This window comes from Pseudophryne corroboree, chromosome 1, assembly GCF_028390025.1.
Source record: "Pseudophryne corroboree isolate aPseCor3 chromosome 1, aPseCor3.hap2, whole genome shotgun sequence".
NCBI lineage: Eukaryota > Metazoa > Chordata > Amphibia > Anura > Myobatrachidae > Pseudophryne > Pseudophryne corroboree.
The window spans coordinates 317,511,086-317,538,994 of record NC_086444.1 but is presented as its reverse complement, the minus strand read 5'-3'; positions in this window follow the sequence as shown (position 1 = coordinate 317,538,994).

Sequence of the window (27,909 nt, the reverse complement as noted above, 5' to 3'; positions counted from 1 at the left end):
CCCTTTTTGGGCTGTGCGCCAAATGTGCGAACTGTTCCTAGTTAAAATATAGGGGGTACAAACTAGTGATGAGCGGGTTCGGTTCCTCGGAATCCGAACCCCCCCGAACTTCAGCCTTTTTACACGGGTCCGAGGCAGACTGGGATCTTCCCGCCTTGCTCGGTTAACCCGAGCGCGCCCGAACGTCATCATCCCGCTGTCGGATTCTCGCGAGGCTCGGATTCTATCGCGAGACTCGGATTCTATATAAGGAGCCGCGCGTCGCCGCCATTTTCACACGTGCATTGAGATTCATAGGGAGAGGATGTGGCTGGCGTCCTCTCCATTTAGATTAGAAGAGAGAGAGTGAGACAATTGATTTACTGGAGCTTAGGAGTACTACTCAGAGAGTGCAGAGTTTACTAGTGACTGACCAGTGACCACCAGTGCAGTTTTATTATATTATTATTTATATAATCCGTTCTCTGCCTGAAAAAAAACGATACACAGTGACACAGTAACAGTATACCATATCTGTGCTCAGCCTCAGTGTGCTGCATCATCTATGTATATCTGACTGTGCTGAGTGCTCAGTGCTCACACAGCTTAATTGTGGGGGAGACTGGGGAGCAGTTATAGCAGGAGTACATATTATTTAACAGTGCACACTTTTGCTGCCAGAGTGCCACTGCCAGTGTGACTGACTAGTGACCACTGACCACCAGTATAACTATATTGTGATTGTCTGCCTGAAAAAGTTAAACACTCGTCGTGTGGTGTTTTTATTCTATAAACGCATTCTGCTGACAGTGTCCAGCAGGTCCGTCATTAATTATATAATATATACCTGTTCGGCTGCAGTAGTGATATATATATATATTTTTTATATCATTATCATCCAGTCTATATTTGCAGCAGATGCAGTACGGTAGTCCACGGCTGTAGCTACCTCTGTGTCGGCAGTCGCTCGTCCATCCATAATTGTATACCACCTACCAGTGGTGTTTTTTTTTTTTCTATCTTCTTGATACTAGTAGCTTACTTTAGGAGTCTGCAGTGCTGCTGACAGTGTCCAGCAGGTCCGTCATTATAATATATACCTGTCCGGCTGCAGTAGTGATATATATATTTTTTTTATATCATTATCATCCAGTCTATATTAGCAGCAGACGCAGTACGGTAGTCCACGGCTGTAGCTACCTCTGTGTCGGCAGTCGCTCGTCCATCCATAATTGTATACCACCTACCTGTGGTGTTTTTTTTTTTCTATCTTCTTGATACTAGTAGCTTACTTTAGGAGTCTGCAGTGCTGCTGACAGTGTCCAGCAGGTCCGTCATTATAATATATACCTGTCCGGCTGCAGTAGTGATATATATATATATTTTATATCATTATCATCCAGTCTATATTAGCAGCAGACGCAGTACGGTAGTCCACGGCTGTAGCTACCTCTGTGTCGGCAGTCGCTCGTCCATCCATAAGTATACTAGTATCCATCCATCTCCATTGTTTACGGCCTATGTTCATGGCTAGTGGTTCAGCTTCACATGAGGATGGAAGCACTCAGCCTCTCGCTAGAAAAATGAAAAGACTCAAGCTGGCAAAAGCACAGCAAAGAACTGTGCGTTCTTCGAAATCCCAAATCCACAAGGAGAGTCCAATTGTGTCGGTTGCGATGCCTGACCTTCCCAACACTGGACGTGAAGAGCATGCGCCTTCCACCATTTGCACGCCCCCTGCAAGTGCTGGAAGGAGCACCCGCAGTCCAGTTCCTGATAGTCAGATTGAAGATGTCAGTGTTGAAGTACACCAGGATGAGGAGGATATGGGTGTTGCTGGCGCTGGGGAGGAAATTGACCAGGAGGATTCTGATGGTGAGGTGGTTTGTTTAAGTCAGGCACCCGGGGAGATACCTGTTGTCCGTGGGAGGAATATGGCCATTGACATGCCTGGTGAAATTACCAAAAAAATCAGCTCTTCGGTGTGAAAGTATTTCACCAGAAATGCGGACAACAGGTGTCAAGCCGTGTGTTGCCTTTGTCAAGCTGTAATAAGTAGGGGTAAGGACGTTAACCACCTCGGAACATCCTCCCTTATACGTCACCTGCAGCGCATTCATCATAAGTCAGTGACAAGTTCAAAAACTTTGGGCGACAGCGGAAGCAGTCCACTGACCAGTAAATCCCTTCCTCTTGTAACCAAGCTCACACAAACCACCCCACCAACTCCCTCAGTGTCAATTTTCTCCTTACCCAGGAAAGCCAATAGTCCTGCAGGCCATGTCGCTGGCAAGTCTGATGAGTCCTCTCCTGCCTGGGATTCCTCCGATGCATCCTTGAGTGTAATGCCTACTGCTGCTGGCGCTGCTGTTGTTGCTGCTGGGAGTCGATCGTCATCCCAGAGGGGAAGTCGGAAGACCACTTGTACTACTTCCAGTAAGCAATTGACTGTCCAACAGTCCTTTGCGAGGAAGATGAAATATCACAGCAGTCATCCTGCTGCAAAGCGGATAACTGAGGCCTTGACAACTATGTTGGTGTTAGACGTGCGTCCGGTATCCGCCGTTAGTTCACAGGGAACTAGACAATTTCTTGAGGTAGTGTGCCCCCGTTACCAAATACCATCTAGGTTCCACTTCTCTAGGCAGGCGATACCGAGAATGTACACGGACGTCAGAAAAAGACTCACCAGTGTCCTAAAAAATGCAGTTGTACCCACGGACATGTGGACACTTAACGGACCCACGGACATGTGGGCACTTAACCACGGACATGTGGACAAGTGGAGCAGGGCAGACTCAGGACTACATGACTGTGACAGCCCACTGGGTAGATGTATTGCCTCCCGCCGCAAGAACAGCAGCAGCGGCACCAGTAGCAGGATCTCTCAAACGCCAGCTCATTCCTAGGCAGGCTACGCTTTGTATCACCGCTTTCCAGAATACGCACACAGATGAAAACCTCTTACGGCAACTGAGGAAGATCATCGCAGAATGGCTTACCCCAAATGGACTCTCCTGTGGATTTGTGGCATCGGACAACGCCAGCAATATTGTGTGTGCATTAAATCTGGGCAAATTCCAGCACGTCCCATGTTTTGCACATACCTTGAATTTGGTGGTGCAGAATTATTTAAAAAATGACAGGGGCGTGCAAGAGATGCTGTCGGTGGCCAGAAGAATTGCGGGCCACTTTCGGCGTGCAGGCACCGCGTACAGAAGACTGGAGCACCACCAAAAAAACCTGAACCTGCCCTGCCATCATCTGAAGCAAGAGGTGGTAACGAGGTGGAATTCAACCCTCTATATGCTTCAGAGGATGGAGGAGCAGCAAAAGGCCATTCAAGCCTATACATCTGGCCACGATATAGGCAAAGGAGGTGGAATGCACCTGTCTCAAGCGCAGTGGAGAATGATTTCAACGTTGTGCAAGGTTCTGCAACCTTTTGAACTTGCCACACGTGAAGTCAGTTCAGACACTGCCAGCCTGAGTCAGGTCATTCCCCTCATCAGGCTTTTGCAGAAGAAGCTGGAGACATTGAAGGAGGAGCTAACACAGAGCGATTCCGCTAGGCATGTGGGACTTGTGGATGGAGTGTCACAACTGAGGGCCTGAGCTGACGGGAGGCAGCCTCAGTTGTAGGGGCTGAGATGTACCGGAACCTGGGAGGCTGTATCAGACCCCTGGACATGTAAGTAACATGAATAATAACTGCCCGAAGGCGTGACCACGACAACTTGGATAAAAGTCAATGATGTTTATTATGACAACTCCGCAACACAGCAGCAGTAAAAGAAAACGTAAAAGTCAGCAAAGAATAAATACAGTTCCTGGGTACTACAGGATGGCAGGAGCCACAGGGCACTGGTAGTGTGAGATAGTTCTTATAATCTTCTAGATGGAAAGTCCTTACCAGGCCCGACTGTAGCAATGGAGATAACCCAGGATTGTGCCAGCTGGTGTTCCAGGAAAAGCTGGGTTGCTGAAGATAAAACGGCTGCTGTGGATACTGGCTGGAACCAGACTGTTGTTAGCACGGAGTGGATACTGGCTGGAACCAGTTAAACAATAAATGAACTTGGGAGCGATGAAATATGAACTGAAATGTAGAACTTGAGAGCGGAGAAATAATAATACCGGTGGAGAGTGGTAAAGTGTAGAAAGGACACCGGCCCTTTAAGAGAAGCTGTACTCTGCTGGAAGCTGAGCTGGAAGCAGGTAATGTTGTAGCTGGAAACAGATGAATCCACAATGGATTGGAGAGTCAGGCTACACCGCAGGTGGAATGCCGGTGCGGGTCTCCACTGTGGAAGTCTCGAGACAGGAGCTGGAACCTGGAAGACAATCACAGGAGAGAGACAAACAGGAACTAGGTTTGACAACCAAAGCACTGACGCCTTCCTTGCTCAGGCACAGTGTATTTATACCTGCAGCAAGGAAGGGATTGGCTAGGCAATTATGCAGATTATCAATACTGAGAACAGATTGGTGGAAATGATCAGCTGACAGAATCCAAGATGGCTGCGCCCATGCAGACACTTGGAGGGAAGTTTGGTTTGTAATCCATGTGGTAATGAAAACAGTAATGGCGGCGCCGGCCACCGGAGACAGGAGGCGCCAGGCTGACAGATGCACATCCAACCACGCGGACACAGCGGAGGCCGCGGCTGACGTAATTGCCACTCAGACACTCTGCATGCAGAAGTTCAGGGACGGCGGCGGAGGCCGCGGGAGACGCCATGCCAGGTGTAATATGGCGTTTACTGTGACAGCGTCCCAGAGTGACAGGAGAGGATACAGGAATGTACACATCAGGATAACAGATGGGATCCGGTCCTGGAGCGCTGAGCCAGCCTTAGGAGGCATCTGATGGGTAAGAAATGGCGTCCAGATACCCGGATCGTGACATGGAGCCCTTAATTCGCTTAACAAGGATTCACGGGTGGTCAATCTGTTGAAATCAGAGCACTACATTTTGGCCACCGTGCTCGATCCTAGATTTAAAACCTACCTTGGATCTCTCTTTCCGGCAGACACAAGTCTGCAGGGGTTCAAAGAAATGCTGGTGAGAAAATTGTCAAGTCAAGCGGAACGCGACCTGTCAACATCTCCTCCTTCACATTCTCCCGCAATTGGGGGTGCGAGAAAAAGGCTCACAATTCCGAGCCCACCCGCTGGCGGTGATGCAGGGCAGTCTGATGCTGACATCTGGTCCGGACTGAAGGACCTGCCAACGATTACTGACATGTCGTCTACTGTCACTGCATATGATTCTGTCACCATTGAAAGAATGGTGGAGGATTATATGAGTGACCGAATCCAAGTAGGCACGTCAGACAGTCCGTACGTATACTGGCAGGGAAAAGAGGCAATTTGGAGGCCCTTGCACAAACTGGCTTTATTCTACCTAAGTTGCCCTCCCTCCAGTGTGTACTCCGAAAGAGTGTTTAGTGCCGCCGCTCACCTTGTCAGCAATCGGCGTACGAGGCTACTTCCAGAAAATGTGGAGAAGATGATGTTCATTAAAATGAATTATAATCAATTACTCCTTGGAGACATTCACCAGCAGCAATTGCCTCCAGAAAGTACACGGGGATCTGAGATGGTGGATTCCAGTGGGGACGAATTAATAATCTGTGAGGAGGGGGATGTACACAGTGAAAGGGGTGATGAATCGGAGGATGATGATGAGGTGGACATCTTGCCTCTGTAGAGCCAGTTTGCGCAAGGGGAGATTGATTGCTTCTTTTTTGGTGGGGGTCCAAAACCAACCCGTCATTTCAGTCACAGTCGTGTGGCAGACCCTGTCACTGAAATGATGGGTTGGTTAAAGTGTGCATGTCCTGTTTATACAACATAAGGGTGGGTGGGAGGTAGAGATGAGCGGGTTCGGTTTCTCTGAATCCGAACCCGCACGAACTTCATGTTTTTTTTTCACGGGTCCGAGCGACTCGGATCTTCCCGCCTTGCTCGGTTAACCCGAGCGCGCCCGAACGTCATCATGACGCTGTCGGATTCTCGCGAGACTCGGATTCTATATAAGGAGCCGCGCGTCGCCGCCATTTTCACACGTGCATTGAGATTGATAGGGAGAGGACGTGGCTGGCGTCCTCTCCATTTAGATTAGGAGAGAGAGAGAGAGAGATTGACCTGAGGCTGATACTGTAGAAGAGAGTGCAGAGTTTAGTGACTGACCACAGTGACCACCAGCAGTGCAGTTGTTTTATTTAATATATCCGTTCTCTGCCTGAAAAAAACGGTACACACAGTGACTCAGTCACATACCATATCTGTGTGCACTGCTCAGCCCAGTGTGCTGCATGCCTGCATCATCTATGTATATATTATATATCTGACTGTGCTCAGCTCACACAGCTTATAATTGTGGGGGAGACTGGGGAGCACTGCAGTGCCAGTTATAGGTTATAGCAGGAGCCAGGAGTACAAGACAGTCACATACCATATCTGTGTGCACTGCTCAGCCCAGTGTGCTGCATCATCTATGTATATATTATATATCTGACTGTGCTCAGCTCACACAGCTTATAATTGTGGGGGAGACTGGGGAGCACTGCAGTGCCAGTTATAGGTTATAGCAGGAGCCAGGAGTACAAGACAGTCACATACCATATCTGTGTGCACTGCTCAGCCCAGTGTGCTGCATCATCTATGTATATATTATATATCTGACTGTGCTCAGCTCACACAGCTTATAATTGTGGGGGAGACTGGGGAGCACTGCAGTGCCAGTTATAGGTTATAGCAGGAGCCAGGAGTACATATTATATTAAAATTAAACAGTGCACACTTTTGCTGCAGGAGTGCCACTGCCAGTGTGACTGACCAGTGACCTGACCACACTGACCACCAGTATAGTTAGTAGTATACTATATTGTGATTGCCTGAAAAAGTTAAACACTCGTCGTGTGACTTCACTTGTGTGGTGTGTTTTTTTTTATTCTATAAAAAACTCATTCTGCTGACAGACAGTGTCCAGCAGGTCCGTCATTATATAATATATATACCTGTCCGGCTGCAGTAGTGATATATATATATTTTTTATATCATTATTTATCATCCAGTCGCAGCAGACACAGTACGGTAGTTCACGGCTGTAGCTACCTCTGTGTCGGCACTCGGCAGTCCATCCATAATTGTATACCACCTACCCGTGGTTTTTTTTTCTTTCTTCTTTATACATACATACTACTACATCTCTTTATCAACCAGTCTATATTAGCAGCAGACACAGTACAGTACGGTAGTTCACGGCTGTGGCTACCTCTGTGTCGGCACTCGGCAGTCCGTCCATAATTGTATACCACCTAACCGTGGTTTTTTTTTCTTTCTTCTTTATACATACATACTACGACATCTCTTTATCAACCAGTCTATATTAGCAGCAGACACAGTACAGTACGGTAGTTCACGGCTGTGGCTACCTCTGTGTCGGCACTCGGCAGTCCGTCCATAATTGTATACCACCTAACCGTGGTTTTTTTTTCTTTCTTCTTCATACATACATACTACGACATCTCTTTATCAACCAGTCTATATTAGCAGCAGACACAGTACAGTACGGTAGTTCACGGCTGTGGCTACCTCTGTGTCGGCACTCGGCAGTCCGTCCATAATTGTATACCACCTACCCGTGGTTTTTTTTTCTTTCTTCTTCATACATACATACTACGACATCTCTTTATCAACCAGTCTATATTAGCAGCAGACACAGTACAGTACGGTAGTTCACGGCTGTGGCTACCTCTGTGTCGGCACTCGGCAGTCCGTCCATAATTGTATACCACCTAACCGTGGTTTTTTTTTCTTTCTTCTTTATACATACATACTACGACATCTCTTTATCAACCAGTCTATATTAGCAGCAGACACAGTACAGTACGGTAGTTCACGGCTGTGGCTACCTCTGTGTCGGCACTCGGAAGTCCGTCCATAATTGTATACCACCTAACCGTGGTTTTTTTTTCTTTCTTCTTCATACATACATACTACGACATCTCTTTATCAACCAGTCTATATTAGCAGCAGACACAGTACGGTAGTTCACGGCTGTAGCTACCTCTGTGTCGGCACTCGGCAGTCCGTCCATAATTGTATACTAGTATCCATCCATCTCCATTGTTTACCTGAGGTGCCTTTTAGTTGTGCCTATTAAAATATGGAGAACAAAAATGTTGAGGTTCCAAAATTAGGGAAAGATCAAGATCCACTTCCACCTCGTGCTGAAGCTGCTGCCACTAGTCATGGCCGAGATGATGAAATGCCAGCAACGTCGTCTGCCAAGGCCGATGCCCAATGTCATAGTACAGAGCATGTCAAATCCAAAACACCAAATATCAGTAAAAAAAGGACTCCAAAACCTAAAATATAATTGTCGGAGGAGAAGCGTAAACTTGCCAATATGCCATTTACCACACGGAGTGGCAAGGAACGGCTGAGGCCCTGGCCTATGTTCATGGCTAGTGGTTCAGCTTCACATGAGGATGGAGGCACTCAGCCTCTCGCTAGAAAAATGAAAAGACTCAAGCTGGCAAAAGCAGTAGCACCGCAAAGAACTGTGCGTTCTTCGAAATCCCAAATCCACAAGGAGAGTCCAATTGTGTCGGTTGCGATGCCTGACCTTCCCAACACTGGACGTGAAGAGCATGCGCCTTCCACCATTTGCACGCCCCCTGCAAGTGCTGGAAGGAGCACCCGCAGTCCAGTTCCTGATAGTCAGATTGAAGATGTCAGTGTTGAAGTACACCAGGATGAGGAGGATATGGGTGTTGCTGGCGCTGGGGAGGAAATTGACCAGGAGGATTCTGATGGTGAGGTGGTTTGTTTAAGTCAGGCACTCGGGGAGACACCTGTTGTCCGTGGGAGGAATATGGCCGTTGACATGCCTGGTGAAAATACCAAAAAAATCAGCTCTTCGGTGTGGAACTATTTCAACAGAAATGCGGACAACAGGTGTCAAGCCGTGTGTTCCCTTTGTCAAGCTGTAATAAGTAGGGGTAAGGACGTTAACCACCTCGGAACATCCTCCCTTATACGTCACCTGCAGCGCATTCATAATAAGTCAGTGACAAGTTCAAAAACTTTGGGTGACAGCGGAAGCAGTCCACTGACCAGTAAATCCCTTCCTCTTGTAACCAAGCTCACGCAAACCACCCCACCAACTCCCTCAGTGTCAATTTCCTCCTTCCCCAGGAATGCCAATAGTCCTGCAGGCAATGTCACTGGCAATTCTGACGAGTCCTCTCCTGCCTGGGATTCCTCCGATGCATCCTTGCGTGTAACGCCTACTGCTGCTGGCGCTGCTGTTGTTGCTGCTGGGAGTCGATGGTCATCCCAGAGGGGAAGTCGTAAGCCCACTTGTACTACTTCCAGTAAGCAATTGACTGTTCAACAGTCCTTTGCGAGGAAGATGAAATATCACAGCAGTCATCCTGCTGCAAAGCGGATAACTGAGGCCTTGACAACTATGTTGGTGTTAGACGTGCGTCCGGTATCCGCCGTTAGTTCACAGGAAACTAGACAATTTATTGAGGCAGTGTGCCCCCGTTACCAAATACCATCTAGGTTCCACTTCTCTAGGCAGGCGATACCGAGAATGTACACGGACCTCAGAAAAAGACTCACCAGTGTCCTAAAAAATGCAGTTGTACCCAATGTCCACTTAACCACGGACATGTGGACAAGTGGAGCAGGGCAGGGTCAGGACTATATGACTGTGACAGCCCACTGGGTAGATGTATGGACTCCCGCCGCAAGAACAGCAGCGGCGGCACCAGTAGCAGCATCTCGCAAACGCCAACTCTTTCCTAGGCAGGCTACGCTTTGTATCACCGCTTTCCAGAATACGCACACAGCTGAAAACCTCTTACGGCAACTGAGGAAGATCATCGCGGAATGGCTTACCCCAATTGGACTCTCCTATGGATTTGTGGCATCGGACAACGCCAGCAATATTGTGTGTGCATTAAATATGGGCAAATTCCAGCACGTCCCATGTTTTGCACATACCTTGAATTTGGTGGTGCAGAATTATTTAAAAAACGACAGGGGCGTGCAAGAGATGCTGTCGGTGGCCAGAAAAATTGCGGGACACTTTCGGCGTACAGGCACCACGTACAGAAGACTGGAGCACCACCAAAAACTACTGAACCTGCCCTGCCATCATCTGAAGCAAGAAGTGGTAACGAGGTGGAATTCAACCCTCTATATGCTTCAGAGGTTGGAGGAGCAGCAAAAGGCCATTCAAGCCTATACAATTGAGCACGATATAGGAGGTGGAATGCACCTGTCTCAAGCGCAGTGGAGAATGATTTCAACGTTGTGCAAGGTTCTGATGCCCTTTGAACTTGCCACACGTGAAGTCAGTTCAGACACTGCCAGCCTGAGTCAGGTCATTCCCCTCATCAGGCTTTTGCAGAAGAAGCTGGAGACATTGAAGGAGGAGCTAACACGGAGCGATTCCGCTAGGCATGTGGGACTTGTGGATGGAGCCCTTAATTCGCTTAACAAGGATTCACGGGTGGTCAATCTGTTGAAATCAGAGCACTACATTTTGGCCACCGTGCTCGATCCTAGATTTAAAGCCTACCTCTTCGCTCTGCTAATGCACGCCGTCTCTCCTGTCTTCTGATTACTTCCTCCCACTCCTATCTCCAAGATTTTTCACGTGCTGCTCCATTTCTCTGGAATTCTTTACCTCTCCCCCTCAGACTCTCCACCTCTCTACAAAACTTCAAACGGGCTCTTAAGACCCATTTCTTTACCAAACGTAGCCAAATCTCAACATAACCCTCTGTTCCACGCTCTCTATGTACCCCATCTGTGTCATCCCTGTCTGTCTACCCCTCCCCTTAGAATGTAAGCTCTCACGAGTAGGGCCCTCTTCCCTCATGTGCTTATACTTTTCTTACTTTAATAATCCTCAACCGCCCAGATCCCACAGTTTTTTGACCACCTGGAACTTATCTCTATGTTTACTGGTGTAGTTATGCTTAGCTGCCCTGTACTTGTCCTATATTGTATTCAACTGTAAGTCACTGTTTTCCTATTTTTTATGTGCATTTGTACTCTGTAATCGGGCGCTGCGGAACCCTTGTGGCGCCATATAAATAAAGGATAATAATAATAATAATAATACCTTGGATCTCTCTTTCCGGCAGACACAAGTCTGCTGGGGTTGAAAGACCTGCTGGTGAGAAAATTGTCAAGTCAAGCGGAACGCGACCTGTCAACATCTCCTCCTTCACATTCTCCCGCAACTGGGGGTGCGAGGAAAAGGCTCAGAATTCCGAGCCCACCCGCTGGCGGTGATGCAGGGCAGTCTGGAGCGACTGCTGATGCTGACATCTGGTCCGGACTGAAGGACCTGACAACGATTACGGACATGTCGTCTACTGTCACTGCATATGATTCTCTCACCATTGAAAGAATGGTGGAGGATTATATGAGTGACCGCATCCAAGTAGGCACGTCACACAGTCCATACTTATACTGGCAGTAAAAAGAGGCAATTTGGAGGCCATTGCACAAACTGGCTTTATTCTACCTAAGTTGCCCTCCCACAAGTGTGTACTCCGAAAGAGTGTTTAGTGCCGCCGCTCACCTTGTCAGCAATCGGCGTACGAGGTTACATCCAGAAAATGTGGAGAAGATGATGTTCATTAAAATGAATTATAATCAATTCCTCCGCGGAGACATTGACCAGCAGCAATTGCCTCCACAAAGTACACAGGGAGCTGAGATGGTGGATTCCAGTGGGGACGAATTGATAATCTGTGAGGAGGGGGATGTACACGGTGATATATCGGAGGGTGATGATGAGGTGGACATCTTGCCTCTGTAGAGCCAGTTTGTGCAAGGAGAGATTAATTGCTTCTTTTTTGGGGGGGGGTCCAAACCAACCCGTCATATCAGTCACAGTCGTGTGGCAGACCCTGTCACTGAAATGATGGGTTGGTTAAAGTGTGCATGTCCTGTTTTGTTTATACAACATAAGGGTGGGTGGGAGGGCCCAAGGACAATTCCATCTTGCACCTCTTTTTTCTTTTATTTTTCTTTGCGTCATGTGCTGTTTGGGGAGGGTTTTTTGGAAGGGACATCCTGCGTGACACTGCAGTGCCACTCCTAAATGGGCCCGGTGTTTGTGTCGGCCACTAGGGTCGCTAATCTTACTCACACAGTCAGCTACCTCATTGCGCCTCTTTTTTTCTTTGCGTCATGTGCTGATTGGGGAGGGTTTTTTGGAAGGGACATCCTGCGTGACACTGCAGTGCCACTCCTAAATGGGCCCGGTGTTTGTGTCGGCCACTAGGGTCGCTAATCTTACTCACACAGTCAGCTACCTCATTGCGCCTCTTTTTTTCTTTGCGTCATGTGCTGATTGTGGAGGGTTTTTTGGAAGGGACATCCTGCGTGACACTGCAGTGCCACTCCTAAATGGGCCCGGTGTTTGTGTCGGCCACTAGGGTCGCTAATCTTACTCACACAGTCAGCTACCTCATTGCGCCTCTTTTTTTCTTTGCGTCATGTGCTGATTGGGGAGGGTTTTTTGGAAGGGACATCCTGCGTGACACTGCAGTGCCACTCCTAAATGGGCCCGGTGTTTGTGTCGGCCACTAGGGTCGCTAATCTTACTCACACAGTCAGCTACCTCATTGCGCCTCTTTTTTTCTTTGCGTCATGTGCTGATTGGGGAGGGTTTTTTGGAAGGGACATCCTGCGTGACACTGCAGTGCCACTCCTAAATGGGCCCGGTGTTTGTGTCGGCCACTAGGGTCGCTAATCTTACTCACACAGTCAGCTACCTCATTGCGCCTCTTTTTTTCTTTGCGTCATGTGCTGATTGGGGAGGGTTTTTTGGAAGGGACATCCTGCGTGACACTGCAGTGCCACTCCTAAATGGGCCCGGTGTTTGTGTCGGCCACTAGGGTCGCTTATCTTACTCACACAGTCAGCTACCTCATTGCGCCTCTTTTTTTCTTTGCGTCATGTGCTGATTGGGGAGGGTTTTTTGGAAGGGACATCCTGCGTGACACTGCAGTGCCACTCCTAGATGGGCCAGGTGTTTGTGTCGGCCACTAGTGTCGCTTAGCTTAGTCATCCAGCGACCTTGGTGCAAATTTTAGGACTAAAAATAATATTGTGAGGTGTGAGGTATTCAGAATAGACTGAAAATGAGTGGAAATTATGGTTTTTGAGGTTAATAATAATATGGGATCAAAATGACCCCCAAATTCTATGATTTAAGCTGTTTTTTAGTGTTTTTTTAAAAAAACACCCGAATCCAAAACACACCCGAATCCGACAAAAAAAATTCGGTGAGGTTTTGCCAAAACGCTGTCGAACCCAAAACACGGCCGCGGAACCGAACCCAAAACCAAAACACAAAACCCGAAAAATTTCAGGCGCTCATCTCTAGTGGGAGGGCCCAAGGACAATTCCATCTTGCACCTCTTTTTTCTTTTTTTCTTCTTTGCGTCATGTGCTGTTTGGGGAGTGTTTTTTTGAAGGGCCAGCCTGCGTGACACTGCAGTGCCACTCCTAGATGGGCCAGGTGTTTGTGTCGGCCACTTGGGTCGCTTATCTTAGTCACACAGCTACCTCATTGCGCCTCTTTTTTTCTTTGCGTCATGTGCTGTTTGGGGAGTAGTTTTTTGAAGGGCCAGCCTGCGTGACACTGCAGTGCCACTCCTAGATGGGCCAGGTGTTTGTGTCGGCCACTTGGGTCGCTTAGCTTAGTCATCCAGCGACCTCGGTGCAAATTTTAGGACTAAAAATAATATTGTGAGGTGTGAGGTGTTCAGAATAGACTGAAAATGAGTGGAAATTATGGTTATTGAGGTTAATAATACTTTGGGATCAAAATGACCCCCAAATTCTATGATTTAAGCTGTTTTTTAGGGTTTAAAACAAAAAAAAACGAATCCAAAACACACCCGAATCCGACAAAAAAAATTCGGTGAGGTTTTGCCAAAACGCGTTCGAACCCAAAACACGGCCGCGGAACCGAACCCAAAACCAAAACACAAAACCCGAAAAATTTCAAGTGCACATCCCTAGTACAAACACCAAAATAAGGACTGCTATAGGTGAGGGGTGATGGTGCTGGGAAAGAGGTGCAAGGTCAGGGGCGGAACCAGCGGTGGTGCTAGGGGGCACCAGCCAAAATTTTGCCTAGGGCATCATATTGGTTAGGGCCGGCTCTGACTGTGGGGCATTGTAACTGGCACTGTGGGGCATTGTATCTGGCACTGTGGGGCGCTGTATCTGTCACTTGTGGATCTGACACTGTGGGGCGCTGTATCTGTCACTTGTGGATCTGACACTGTGGAGCATCGTATCTGGTGCTGTGGGGCATTGTATCTGGCGCTGTGGGGCAATATGTATCTGGCACTGTGGGGCGCTGTATCTGTCACTGTGTATCTGGCACTGTGGGGCACTGTGTATCTGGCACCGTGGGGCAATTGGGTATCTGTCACTGTGTAAAAAGGGGACTCTGCATGCATACTGTGCAAAAATTTAATGACGGTGTGCTGAGAGATGACACAAGGGGTAGGTGATACTTTATAAATTAAGAGGGAAGTCCAGGAGCAGAGCATTCTGTCCCTCCTGGAGTGGGTCATGTTGGGAGGTATGGTATTGGGTTGTGGGGCATGGGCGTGGGGCTAGTGGCTGCTGTAGGGCTGGTGTATCAGTCCAGGGGTGCTCTGTCTGTCGTCTTGTGGTATATCCAGGGCCGGTGCAAGGTTTCTAGACACCCTAGGCAAAATTTCAGCCTGCTGCCCCCCCCCCCATCCCCCCCCAATCCACAAACTGAGTCTTAGTACATACAGTAAATGCGGTAAACCCAAAAAACGTGTTTTTATTGCATTTTCCTGTTCATACATCCTGTCCAGCTGACTCTCAGGGGGATATTAAATTAGTGCTAAGTTTTCCGACAGTCGGAAAATCAGCACTAATTCGTCCGTTGGGTATTCAATAGCGGGCATTTGACAGGTTTTGCTCCATTTTTGACATGCCTTTTAAAAAAAATTAATTTGTTGAATCGGCACGGTCAAAAACGGACCAAAAAACTGTTGAAAACACCAGCAAATTCAACAAATGTTCTCCAGGGTGGATTTTTCGACAAGTTGAAAAATTGGAATGGGCTTTGAATAGGTTGATTGTGAATTCAACCTACAAAAGGGCGATAAGTGCAATTTTTAGACGAAAAAACTACACTAATTGAATACCCTCCTTAGTGGGAACCTCAAGACAGATTGCTGCAGGTGTTCTACATACTGTATAGTATGTCTTTCCTTTCCCCCTTCCAGCAACCCTTCACCTCTACCTACCCTCACACCCACCCTTTACTGTATAGATTTAATGATCCGCCCCACCCCTTAAGTATTTCCCCCCTCCAGGGCAGGATTAATGGTGGGTATACACTGGTAGATATATCTGCCAATCAATTGATTGGCAGATATATCTATGGACGGATCGGGCAGTGTGTTGAGCATACACACTGCCCGATCCGTCGGGGACTGACGTCATGAACTGGGCGGGCGTGTGTACACACGCCCGCCCAGCTCAGCTGTCAATCACCACTGGCCGCCGCAGCATGTGTACAGGTGAGAGGCTGGTCGCCCGTACACACACAGCGACGCGCCAATATATCAGTAGATATATTGGCCGTCGGCTGTGCTGCGGGGCCGACGCAATACGCCTGTGAACGACGGAGTTCACAGACATATCGCCCGTACACACTGGCCGACGGTCCCGCGAAATATATCGGCCGTTCAAGAGAACAGACGATATATCGGCCAGTGTGTAGGGGCCTTAAGACTGATGGGGGCCCAGGGGCAACAAGGTTGTGGGTTCCTCCACCACTAAAATAGATGACAAACACCCCCAACCCTCCCCCCTCGAAATACACAAACACACACTGAAACAAAGCCCACCACACACACACACCTTTACCTGGACAGGACAGCACAGCGCAAGTCCGCTGTGTGTGGTAGTCTCCTGGGTCTGACCGCCATTGCAGGATGTGGGAGTTGGTACCGGAGCACCGGAGGAGGGGTGGAGGCTGCAGTGCTCTGTTGCAGGGAGAGGCCATGTGGGAGCGGGCAGCCGTCTGTTACAGGGAGCTGCAATGTGGGAGCGGGCAGGGGAACCATGAAGGAGGAAGAGACTGCAGCCATCGAATCCAGGAAATAGCATGTGGAGGCGGGAAGCAGAGCACCGGCTGCAGCGCACACACAGCAGCGGGTGGGTGTAATATGTGGAGCGAGTTCGTGGGGGGCGGGAGTATGACGAGTGTTGCTGGCTGCAGAGAGGAGCGGAAGACAGTTGCTATAGCAACTGTAATAATAGCCGGCAGCACGCTGCTTACTCTATGTACATAGAGTATTAGAGCCGCTGCCGATGGGTTACACTCACACTGTAAGTGCTGCAGGGATGCCGCGGCCACCCTGACAGTGTGAGTGTAACCCATCGGCAGCGGCACTAATACTCTATGCACATAGAGTAAGCAGCGTGCTGCCGGCTATTATTACAGTTGCTATAGCAACTGTCTTCCGCTCCTCTCTGCAGCCAGCAATACTCGTCATACTCCTCTTCAGTAAGGGAAGCATTCATCGGCAGCGTGAGCTGCCGCCCTCAAGTGGCCGGCGCCCATAGGCAGCTGCCTAAAGCTGCCTAGTGGTGGCGCCGGCCCTGGGTATATCTGACAAGGTGTGAAAGGAATGATCTGTCCATAATCCATACACATCCAGGGGCTCTGCCCCAGTGTTAAAACTCAGTATACTGTGTGTACATCCAGGGGCTGGTGTGTCTGACTCCTATCACTATTAGTCCAGGGGTGCTCTGCCTTTCATCTGGTGGTGTATATGACAAGGGGTGATCTGTCCATATACATCCAGGGGCTCTGCCCCAGTGTTTAAAAAAAAAACAGTATACTGTGTGTACATCCAGGGGCTGGTGTGTCCTATTAGTATCAATACAGGGGCGCTCTGTCTGTCATCTGCTGTATCTGACAAGGGGCAATGTGTCGAAATACATCCAGAGCTTTGCACTAGTGTTAAAACCCAGTATACTGTGTGTACATCCAGGGGCTGGTGTGTCCTGCTATCAGTATCAGTCCAGGAGTGCTCTGTCTGTCATCTGGTGTATCTGACAAGGGGTGCTCTGTTCTGTTCACCTAGGGGTGATCTGTCCATCCATCCAGGGGCTTTGCCCCATTGTAAAATTAAAATAATAAAAGCTAAAAAGCATACCCCAGTGTGCTATATAATTTTAATTTCATAAGATACTGTGGCCTGACTAGCAGTGTCACAGGAATTATTATTTTGTACTCATACATGTATTGTGCGACACTGTTGGTGAAATTAAACCGCAGTGTTTGAGTACTATTTCTGACTCTTACACGTATTGTGGACACTGTGGGTGAAGGTAGTACCGCAGTAACATATTTTCATACTCATACATGTATTTATTGTGCAACACTTTTGGTTAAATTAAACAGCAGTGTTTGGTTATTATTTCTGACTCATACACGTATTGTGACACCACTGTCGGACTGGGGCATGAAGGGTCCACCGGGAAAATGTAGTGGTAGTAGGGGCCCATGTTCAGAGGCTTGGCAAACCATTAATGTATGGTATGGGGCCCTTAACAAATATATATATAGTAAATACTGCTAGTGAGTACATGATAATGTACTAGATTAATAACAGCAATGTACTGTAGTGAATACACCATAGTCCCGTGCAGTATAAGGTAACCTATGTATAATGTATAACTCAAGTGCTCAGTCTGGAACATGATCCCTAGAGTAGGAGGTGGGCCCCCAGGCAGTGGGGCCCACCGATGGTTTCCCCTGTACCCCTGTGGGCCAGTCCGACCCTGTGTGACACTATAGGTGGTACATTTTTAGTAAATTTTGACACTATAGGTGGTACATTTTTAGTAGAAATTGTGGTGTGCTGTACCCTACTTTGTCCGTGTTTGTGGATAGATATGGAGGACGAACAGTTGAGAGGAGAGCAGGAAATACATACCAGTGGTGCAGATGCTGCCACCAGTCATGACGATACAAGTCTATCAATGTCATCTACAAAGGACGATACCCAAAGGCATAGACAGCTTAAGTCAGGGCATGTAAAATTAAAAGGAAAGTTAGCTGCAGAAAAACATATAATTGTCAATATGCCATTAACCACACAAAGTGAATAAGAAGGACTTAGGCCTTGGCCGTTTTTTATAAGTGGTGGTTCTGCAATTGTCAGTGAGGCATCTTCTTTTGCTTCTCATGACAATACAAGAACTTTTCACTCAGGTTCTAGAAGAGGTGTAAAAAAAAAAAAAAAAACAACTAAAGCAGTAGAACAAACTGTGCATTCAGAACAGTCACATGGCTCGGGGTGTCCATTAGAGATGAGCGCCGGAAATTTTTCGGGTTTTGTGTTTTGGTTTTGGGTTCGGTTCCGCGGCCGTGTTTTGGGTTCGACCGCGTTTTGGCAAAACCTCACCGAATTTTTTTTGTCGGATTCGGGTGTGTTTTGGATTCGGGTGTTTTTTTCAAAAAACCCTAAAAAACAGCTTAAATCATAGAATTTGGGGGTAATTTTGATCCCAAAGTATTATTAACCTCAAAAAACATAATTTACACTCATTTTCAGCCTATTCTGAACACATCACACCTCACAATATTATTTTTAGTCCTAAAATTTGCACCGAGGTCGCTGTGTGAGTAAGATAAGCGACCCTAGTGGCCGACACAAACACCGGGCCCATCTAGGAGTGGCACTGCAGTGTCACGCAGGATGTCCCTTCCAAAAAACCCTCCCCAAACAGCACATGACGCAAAGAAAAAAAGAGGCGCAATGAGGTAGCTGTGTGAGTAAGATTAGCGACCCTAGTGGCCGACACAAACACCGGGCCCATCTAGGAGTGGCACTGCAGTGTCACGCAGGATGTCCCTTCCAAAAAACCCTCCCCAAACAGCACATGACGCAAAGAAAAAAAGAGGCGCAATGAGGTAGCTGACTGTGTGAGAAAGATAAGCGACCCTAGTGGCCGACACAAACACCGGGCCCATCTAGGAGTGGCACTGCAGTGTCACGCAGGATGTCCCTTCCAAAAAACCCTCCCCAAACAGCACATGACGCAAAGAAAAAAAGAGGCGCAATGAGGTAGCTGACTGTGTGAGAAAGATAAGCGACCCTAGTGGCCGACACAAACACCGGGCCCATCTAGGAGTGGCACTGCAGTGTCACGCAGGATGTCCCTTCCAAAAAACCCTCCCCAAACAGCACATGACGCAAAGAAAAAAAGAGGCGCAATGAGGTAGCTGACTGTGTGAGAAAGATAAGCGACCCTAGTGGCCGACACAAACACCGGGCCCATCTAAGAGTGGCACTGCAGTGTCACGCAGGATGTCCCTTCCAAAAAACCCTCCCCAAACAGCACATGACGCAAAGAAAAAAAGAGGCGCAATGAGGTAGCTGTGTGAGAAAGATAAGCGACCCTAGTGGCCGACACAAACACCGGGCCCATCTAGGAGTGGCACTGCAGTGTCACGCAGGATGTCCCTTCCAAAAAACCCTCCCCAAACAGCACATGACGCAAAGAAAAAAAGAGGCGCAATGAGGTAGCTGTGTGAGTAAGATTAGCGACCCTAGTGGCCGACACAAACACCGGGCCCATCTAGGAGTGGCACTGCAGTGTCACGCAGGATGTCCCTTCCAAAAAACCCTCCCCAAACAGCACATGACGCAAAGAAAAAAAGAGGCGCAATGAGGTAGCTGACTGTGTGAGTAAGATTAGCGACCCTAGTGGCCGACACAAACACCGGGCACATCTAGGAGTGGCACTGCAGTGTCACGCAGGATGTCCCTTCCAAAAAACCCTCCCCAAACAGCACATGACGCAAAGAAAAAAAGAGGCGCAATGAGGTAGCTGTGTGAGTAAGATTAGCGACCCTAGTGGCCGACACAAACACCGGGCCCATCTAGGAGTGGCACTGCAGTGTCACGCAGGATGTCCCTTCCAAAAAACCCTCCCCAATCAGCACATGATGCAAAGAAAAAGAAAAGAAAAAAGAGGTGCAAGATGGAATTATCCTTGGGCCCTCCCACCCACCCTTATGTTGTATAAACAAAACAGGACATGCACACTTTAACCAACCCATCATTTCAGTGACAGGGTCTGCCACACGACTGTGACTGATATGACGGGTTGGTTTGGACCCCCCCCAAAAAAGAAGCAATTAATCTCTCCTTGCACAAACTGGCTCTACAGAGGCAAGATGTCCACCTCATCTTCACCCTCCGATATATCACCGTGTACATCCCCCTCCTCACAGATTATCAATTCGTCCCCACTGGAATCCACCATCTCAGCTCCCTGTGTACTTTGTGGAGGCAATTGCTGCTGGTCAATGTCTCTGCGGAGGAATTGATTATAATTCATTTTAATGAACATCATCTTCTCCACATTTTCTGGATGTAACCTTGTACGCCGATTGCTGACAAGGTGAGCGGCGGCACTAAACACTCTTTCGGAGTACACACTTGTGGGAGGGCAACTTAGGTAGAATAAAGCCAGTTTGTGCAAGGGCCTCCAAATTGCCTCTTTTTCCTGCCAGTATAAGTACGGACTGTGTGACGTGCCTACTTGGATGCGGTCACTCATATAATCCTCCACCATTCTATCAATGTTGAGAGAATCATATGCAGTGACAGTAGACGACATGTCCGTAATCGTTGTCAGGTCCTTCAGTCCGGACCAGATGTCAGCATCAGCAGTCGCTCCAGACTGCCCTGCATCACCGCCAGCGGGTGGGCTCGGAATTCTGAGCCTTTTCCTCGCACCCCCAGTTGCGGGAGAATGTGAAGGAGGAGATGTTGACAGGTCGCGTTCCGCTTGACTTGACAATTTTGTCACCAGCAGGTCTTTCAACCCCAGCAGACCTGTGTCTGCCGGAAAGAGAGATCCAAGGTAGGCTTTAAATCTAGGATCGAGCACGGTGGCCAAAATGTAGTGCTCTGATTTCAACAGATTGACCACCCGTGAATCCTTGTTAAGCGAATTAAGGGCTGCATCCACAAGTCCCACATGCCTAGCGGAATCGCTCCGTGTTAGCTCCTTCTTCAATGCCTCCAGCTTCTTCTGCAAAAGCCTGATGAGGGGAATGACCTGACTCAGGCTGGCAGTGTCTGAACTGACTTCACGTGTGGCAAGTTCAAAGGGCATCAGAACCTTGCACAACGTTGAAATCATTCTCCACTGCACTTGAGACAGGTGCATTCCATCTCCTATATCGTGCTCAATTGTATAGGCTTGAATGGCCTTTTGCTGCTCCTCCAACCTCTGAAGCATATAGAGGGTTGAATTCCACCTCGTTACCACTTCTTGCTTCAGATGATGGCAGGGCAGGTTCAGTAGTTTTTGGTGGTGCTCCAGTCTTCTGTACGTGGTGCCTGTACGCCGAAAGTGTCCCGCAATTTTTCTGGCCACCGACAGCATCTCTTGCACGCCCCTGTCGTTTTTTAAAAAATTCTGCACCACCAAATTCAAGGTATGTGCAAAACATGGGACGTGCTGGAATTTGCCCATATTTAATGCACACACAATATTGCTGGCGTTGTCCGATGCCACAAATCCACAGGAGAGTCCAATTGGGGTAAGCCATTCCGCGATGATCTTCCTCAGTTGCCGTAAGAGGTTTTCAGCTGTGTGCGTATTCTGGAAAGCGGTGATACAAAGCGTAGCCTGCCTAGGAAAGAGTTGGCGTTTGCGAGATGCTGCTACTGGTGCCGCCGCTGCTGTTCTTGCGGCGGGAGTCCATACATCTACCCAGTGGGCTGTCACAGTCATATAGTCCTGACCCTGCCCTGCTCCACTTGTCCACATGTCCGTGGTTAAGTGGACATTGGGTACAACTGCATTTTTTAGGACACTGGTGAGTCTTTTTCTGAGGTCCGTGTACATTCTCGGTATCGCCTGCCTAGAGAAGTGGAACCTAGATGGTATTTGGTAACGGGGGCACACTGCCCTCAATAAATTGTCTAGTTCCCTGTGAACTAACGGCGGATACCGGACGCACGTCTAACACCAACATAGTTGTCAAGGACTCAGTTATCCGCTTTGCAGTAGGATGACTGCTGTGATATTTCATCTTCCTCGCAAAGGACTGTTGAACAGTCAATTGCTTACTGGAAGTAGTACAAGTGGGCTTACGACTTCCCCTCTGGGATGACCATCGACTCCCAGCGGCAACAACAGCAGCGCCAGCAGCAGTAGGCGTTACACGCAAGGATGCATCGGAGGAATCCCAGGCAGGAGAGGACTCGTCAGACTTGCCAGTGACATGGCCTGCAGGACTATTGGCATTCCTGGGGAAGGAGGAAATTGACACTGAGGGAGTTGGTGGGGTGGTTTGCGTGAGCTTGGTTACAAGAGGAAGGGATTTACTGGTCAGTGGACTGCTTCCGCTGTCACCCAAAGTTTTTGAACTTGTCACTGACTTATTATGAATGCGCTGCAGGTGACGTATAAGGGAGGATGTTCCGAGGTGGTTAACGTCCTTACCCCTACTTATTACAGCTTGACAAAGGGAACACACGGCTTGACACCTGTTGTCCGCATTTCTGGTGAAATACCTCCACACCGAAGAGCTGATTTTTTTGGTATTTTTCACCTGGCATGTCAACGGCCATATTCCTCCCACGGACAACAGGTGTCTCCCCGGGTGCCTGACTTAAACAAACCACCTCACCATCAGAATCCTCCTGGTCAATTTCCTCCCCAGCGCCAGCAACACCCATATCCTCCTCATCCTGGTGTACTTCAACACTGACATCTTCAATCTGACTATCAGGAACTGGACTGCGGGTGCTCCTTCCAGCACTTGCAGGGGGCATGCAAATAGTGGAAGGCGCATGCTCTTCACGTCCAGTGTTGGGAAGGTCCAGGCATCGCAAACGACACAATTGGACTCTCCTTGTGGATTTGGGATTTCAAAGAACGCACAGTTCTTTGCGGTGCTTTTGCCAGCTTGAGTCTTTTCAGTTTTCTAGCGAGAGGCTGAGTGCTTCCATCCTCATGTGAAGCTGAACCACTAGCCATGAACATAGGCCAGGGCCTCAGCCGTTCCTTGCCACTCCGTGTGGTAAATGGCATATTGGCAAGTTTACGCTTCTCCTCCGACAATTTTATTTTAGGTTTTGGAGTCCTTTTTTTTCTGATATTTGGTGTTTTGGATTTGACATGCTCTGTACTATGACATTGGGCATCGGCCTTGGCAGACGACGTTGCTGGCATTTCATCGTCTCGGCCATGACTAGTGCAGCAGCTTCAGCACGAGGTGGAAGTGGATCTTGATCTTTCCCTAATTTTGGAACCTCAACTTTTTTGTTCTCCATATTTTATAGGCAGAACTAAAAGGCACCTCAGGTAAACAATGGAGATGGATGGATTGGATACTAGTATACAATTATGGACGGACTGCCACGGTTAGGTGGTATAAAAAAACCACGGTTAGGTGGTATATATTATAATAATAATACAATTATGGATGGACGGACTGCCTGCCGACTGCCGACACAGAGGTAGCCACAGCCGTGAACTACCGCACTGTACACTGGTTGATAAAGAGATAGTAGTATACTCGTAACAACTAGTATGACACTATGATGACGGTATAAAGAATGAAAAAAAAAACCACGGTTAGGTGGTATATATTATAATAATAATACAATTATGGATGGACGGACTGCCTGCCGACTGCCGACACAGAGGTAGCCACAGCCGTGAACTACCGCACTGTACACTGGTTGATAAAGAGATAGTAGTATACTCGTAACAACTAGTATGACACTATGACGACGGTATAAAGAATGAAAAAAAAAACCACGGTTAGGTGGTATATATTATAATAATAATACAATTATGGATGGACGGACTGCCTGCCGACTGCCGACACAGAGGTAGCCACAGCCGTGAACTACCGCACTGTACACTGGTTGATAAAGAGATAGTAGTATACTCGTAACAACTAGTATGACACTATGACGACGGTATAAAGAAAGAAAAAAAAATACCACAGTTAGGTGGTATATATTATAATAATAATACAATTATGGATGGACGGACTGCCTGCCGACTGCCGACACAGAGGTAGCCACAGCCGTGAACTACCGCACTGTACACTGGTTGATAAAGAGATAGTAGTATACTCGTAACAACTAGTATGACACTATGACGACGGTATAAAGAATGAAAAAAAAAACCACGGTTAGGTGGTATATATTATAATAATAATACAATTATGGATGGACGGACTGCCTGCCGACTGCCGACACAGAGGTAGCCACAGCCGTGAACTACCGCACTGTACACTGGTTGATAAAGAGATAGTAGTATACTCGTAACAACTAGTATGACACTATGACGACGGTATAAAGAATGAAAAAAAAAACCACGGTTAGGTGGTATATATTATAATAATAATACAATTATGGATGGACGGACTGCCTGCCGACTGCCGACACAGAGGTAGCCACAGCCGTGAACTACCGCACTGTACACTGGTTGATAAAGAGATAGTAGTATACTCGTAACAACTAGTATGACACTATGACGACGGTATAAAGAATGAAAAAAAAACCACGGTTAGGTGGTATATATTATAATAATAATACAATTATGGATGGACGGACTGCCTGCCGACTGCCGACACAGAGGTAGCCACAGCCGTGAACTACCGCACTGTACACTGGTTGATAAAGAGATAGTAGTATACTCGTAACAACTAGTATGACACTATGACGACGGTATAAAGAAAGAAAAAAAAATACCACGGTTAGGTGGTATATATTGTAATACAATTATGGATGGACGGACTGCCTGCCGAGTTCCGACTGCCGACACAGAGGTAGCCACAGCCGTGAACTACCGCACTGTACTGTGTCTGCTGCTAATATAGACTGGTTGATAAAGAGATAGTATACAATACATACAACAATATACTACTATACTGGTGGTCAGGCACTGGTCACCACTAGTCACACTGGCAGTGGCACTCCTGCAGCAAAAGTGTGCACTGTTTAATTTTAAATTAATATAATATTATGTACTCCTGGGGGCTCCTGCTATAACAACCTGCAGTGCTCCCCAGTCTCCCCCACAATTATTATAAGCTTTGCCTTTTATACATTGATGTGCAGCACACTGGGCTGAGCTGAGTGCACACAGACTGAGTCACACTGTGTGACTGGCTGCTGCTGTGTATCGTTTTTTTTTCAGGCAGAGAACGGATATAGCAGAGAACGGATATATTATATTAAAATAAATAAAAGTTAACTAACAACAACTGCACTGGTCACTGTGGTAAACTCTGTCTGACTCTGCACAATCTCTCTCTCTCTTCTAATCTAATTTCTAATGGAGAGGACGCCAGCCACGTCCTCTCCCTATCAATCTCAATGCACGTGTGAAAATGGCGGCGACGCGCGGCTCCTTATATAGAATCCGAGTCTCGCGAGAATCCGACAGCGTCATGATGACGTTCGGGCGCGCTCGGGTTAACCGAGCAAGGCGGGAGGATCCGAGTCTGCTCGGACCCGTGAAAAAAACATGAAGTTCGTGCGGGTTCGGATTCAGAGAAACCGAACCCGCTCATCTCTAGTGTCCATGTTAACTATGTGTGAGTCTGACATTTCTCACACTGTCCTCTTTCACCTCCTTCCACCATTTCTACACCATCTGCTGCACATGTGGGAAGTAGTACAAGTAAAGATGGTGATGAGTGCATAATAGAAATTGAAGATTCATGTATGGAAGTAGAACAGGATGAGGGGGATATATGTATACTACTACTATCTATAGAGATGAGCGGGTTCGGTTTCTCTGAATCCGAACCCGCCAGAACTTCATGTTTTTTTTCACGGGTCCGAGCGACTCGGATCTTCCCGCCTTGCTCGGTTAACCCGAGCGCGCCCGAACATCATGACGCTGTCGGATTCTCGCGAGGCTCGGATTCTATCGCGAGACTCGGATTCTATATAAGGAGCCGCGCGTCGCCGCCATTTTCACACGTGCATTGAGATTGATAGGGAGAGGACGTGGCTGGCGTCCTCTCCGTTTAGAATAGATTAGAGAGACACTTGATTTACTAATTTTGGGGAGCATTAGGAGTACTCAGTACAGTGCAGAGTTTTGCTGATAGTGACCAGTGACCACCAGTTTTATTTATAATCCGTTCTCTGCCTGAAAAAAGCGATACACAGCACACAGTGACTCAGTCACATACCATATCTGTGTGCACTGCTCAGGCTCAGGCCAGTGTGCTGCATCATCTATTATCTATATATAATATTATATATATCTGTCTGACTGCTCAGCTCACACAGCTTATAATTGTGGGGGAGACTGGGGAGCACTACTGCAGTGCCAGTTATAGGTTATAGCAGGAGCCAGGAGTACATAATATATTATATAGTGAGTGACCACCAGACACACAGTGCAGTTTATTTAATATATCCGTTCTCTGCCTGAAAAAAGCGATACACACAGTGACTCAGTCAGTCACATACCATATCTGTGTGCACTGCTCAGGCTCAGGCCAGTGTGCTGCATCATCTATATATATTATATATCTGTCTGACTGCTCAGCTCACACAGCTTATAATTGTGGGGGAGACTGGGGAGCACTACTGCAGTGCCAGTTATAGGTTATAGCAGGAGCCAGGAGTACATAATATTATATTAAAATTAAACAGTGCACACTTTTGCTGCAGGAGTGCCACTGCCAGTGTGACTAGTGACCAGTGACCTGACCACCAGTATATATAATATTAGTAGTATACTATCTCTTTATCAACCAGTCTATATTAGCAGCAGACACAGTACAGTGCGGTAGTTCACGGCTGTGGCTACCTCTGTGTCGGCACTCGGCAGCCCGTCCATAATTGTATATACCACCTAACCGTGGTTTTTTTTTCTTTCTTTATACATACATACTAGTTACGAGTATACTATCTCTTTATCAACCAGTCTATATATTAGCAGCAGACACAGTACAGTGCGGTAGTTCACGGCTGTGGCTACCTCTGTGTCGGCACTCGGCAGCCCGTCCATAATTGTATATACCACCTAACCGTGGTTTTTTTTTCTTTCTTTATACATACATACTAGTTACGAGTATACTATCTCTTTATCAACCAGTCTATATATTAGCAGCAGACACAGTACAGTGCGGTAGTTCACGGCTGTGGCTACCTCTGTGTCGGCACTCGGCAGCCCGTCCATAATTGTATATACCACCTAACCGTGGTTTTTTTTTCTTTCTTTATACATACATACTAGTTACGAGTATACTATCTCTTTATCAACCAGTCTATATTAGCAGCAGACACAGTACAGTGCGGTAGTTCACGGCTGTGGCTACCTCTGTGTCGGCACTCGGCAGCCCGTCCATAATTGTATATACCACCTAACCGTGGTTTTTTTTTCTTTCTTTATACATACATACTAGTTACGAGTATACTATCTCTTTATCAACCAGTCTATATATTAGCAGCAGACACAGTACAGTGCGGTAGTTCACGGCTGTGGCTACCTCTGTGTCGGCACTCGGCAGCCCGTCCATAACTGTATATACCACCTAACCGTGGTTTTTTTTTCTTTCTTTATACATACATACTAGTTACGAGTATACTATCTCTTTATCAACCAGTCTATATATTAGCAGCAGACACAGTACAGTGCGGTAGTTCACGGCTGTGGCTACCTCTGTGTCGGCACTCGGCAGCCCGTCCATAATTGTATATACCACCTAACCGTGGTTTTTTTTTCTTTCTTTATACATACATACTAGTTACGAGTATACTATCTCTTTATCAACCAGTCTATATATTAGCAGCAGACACA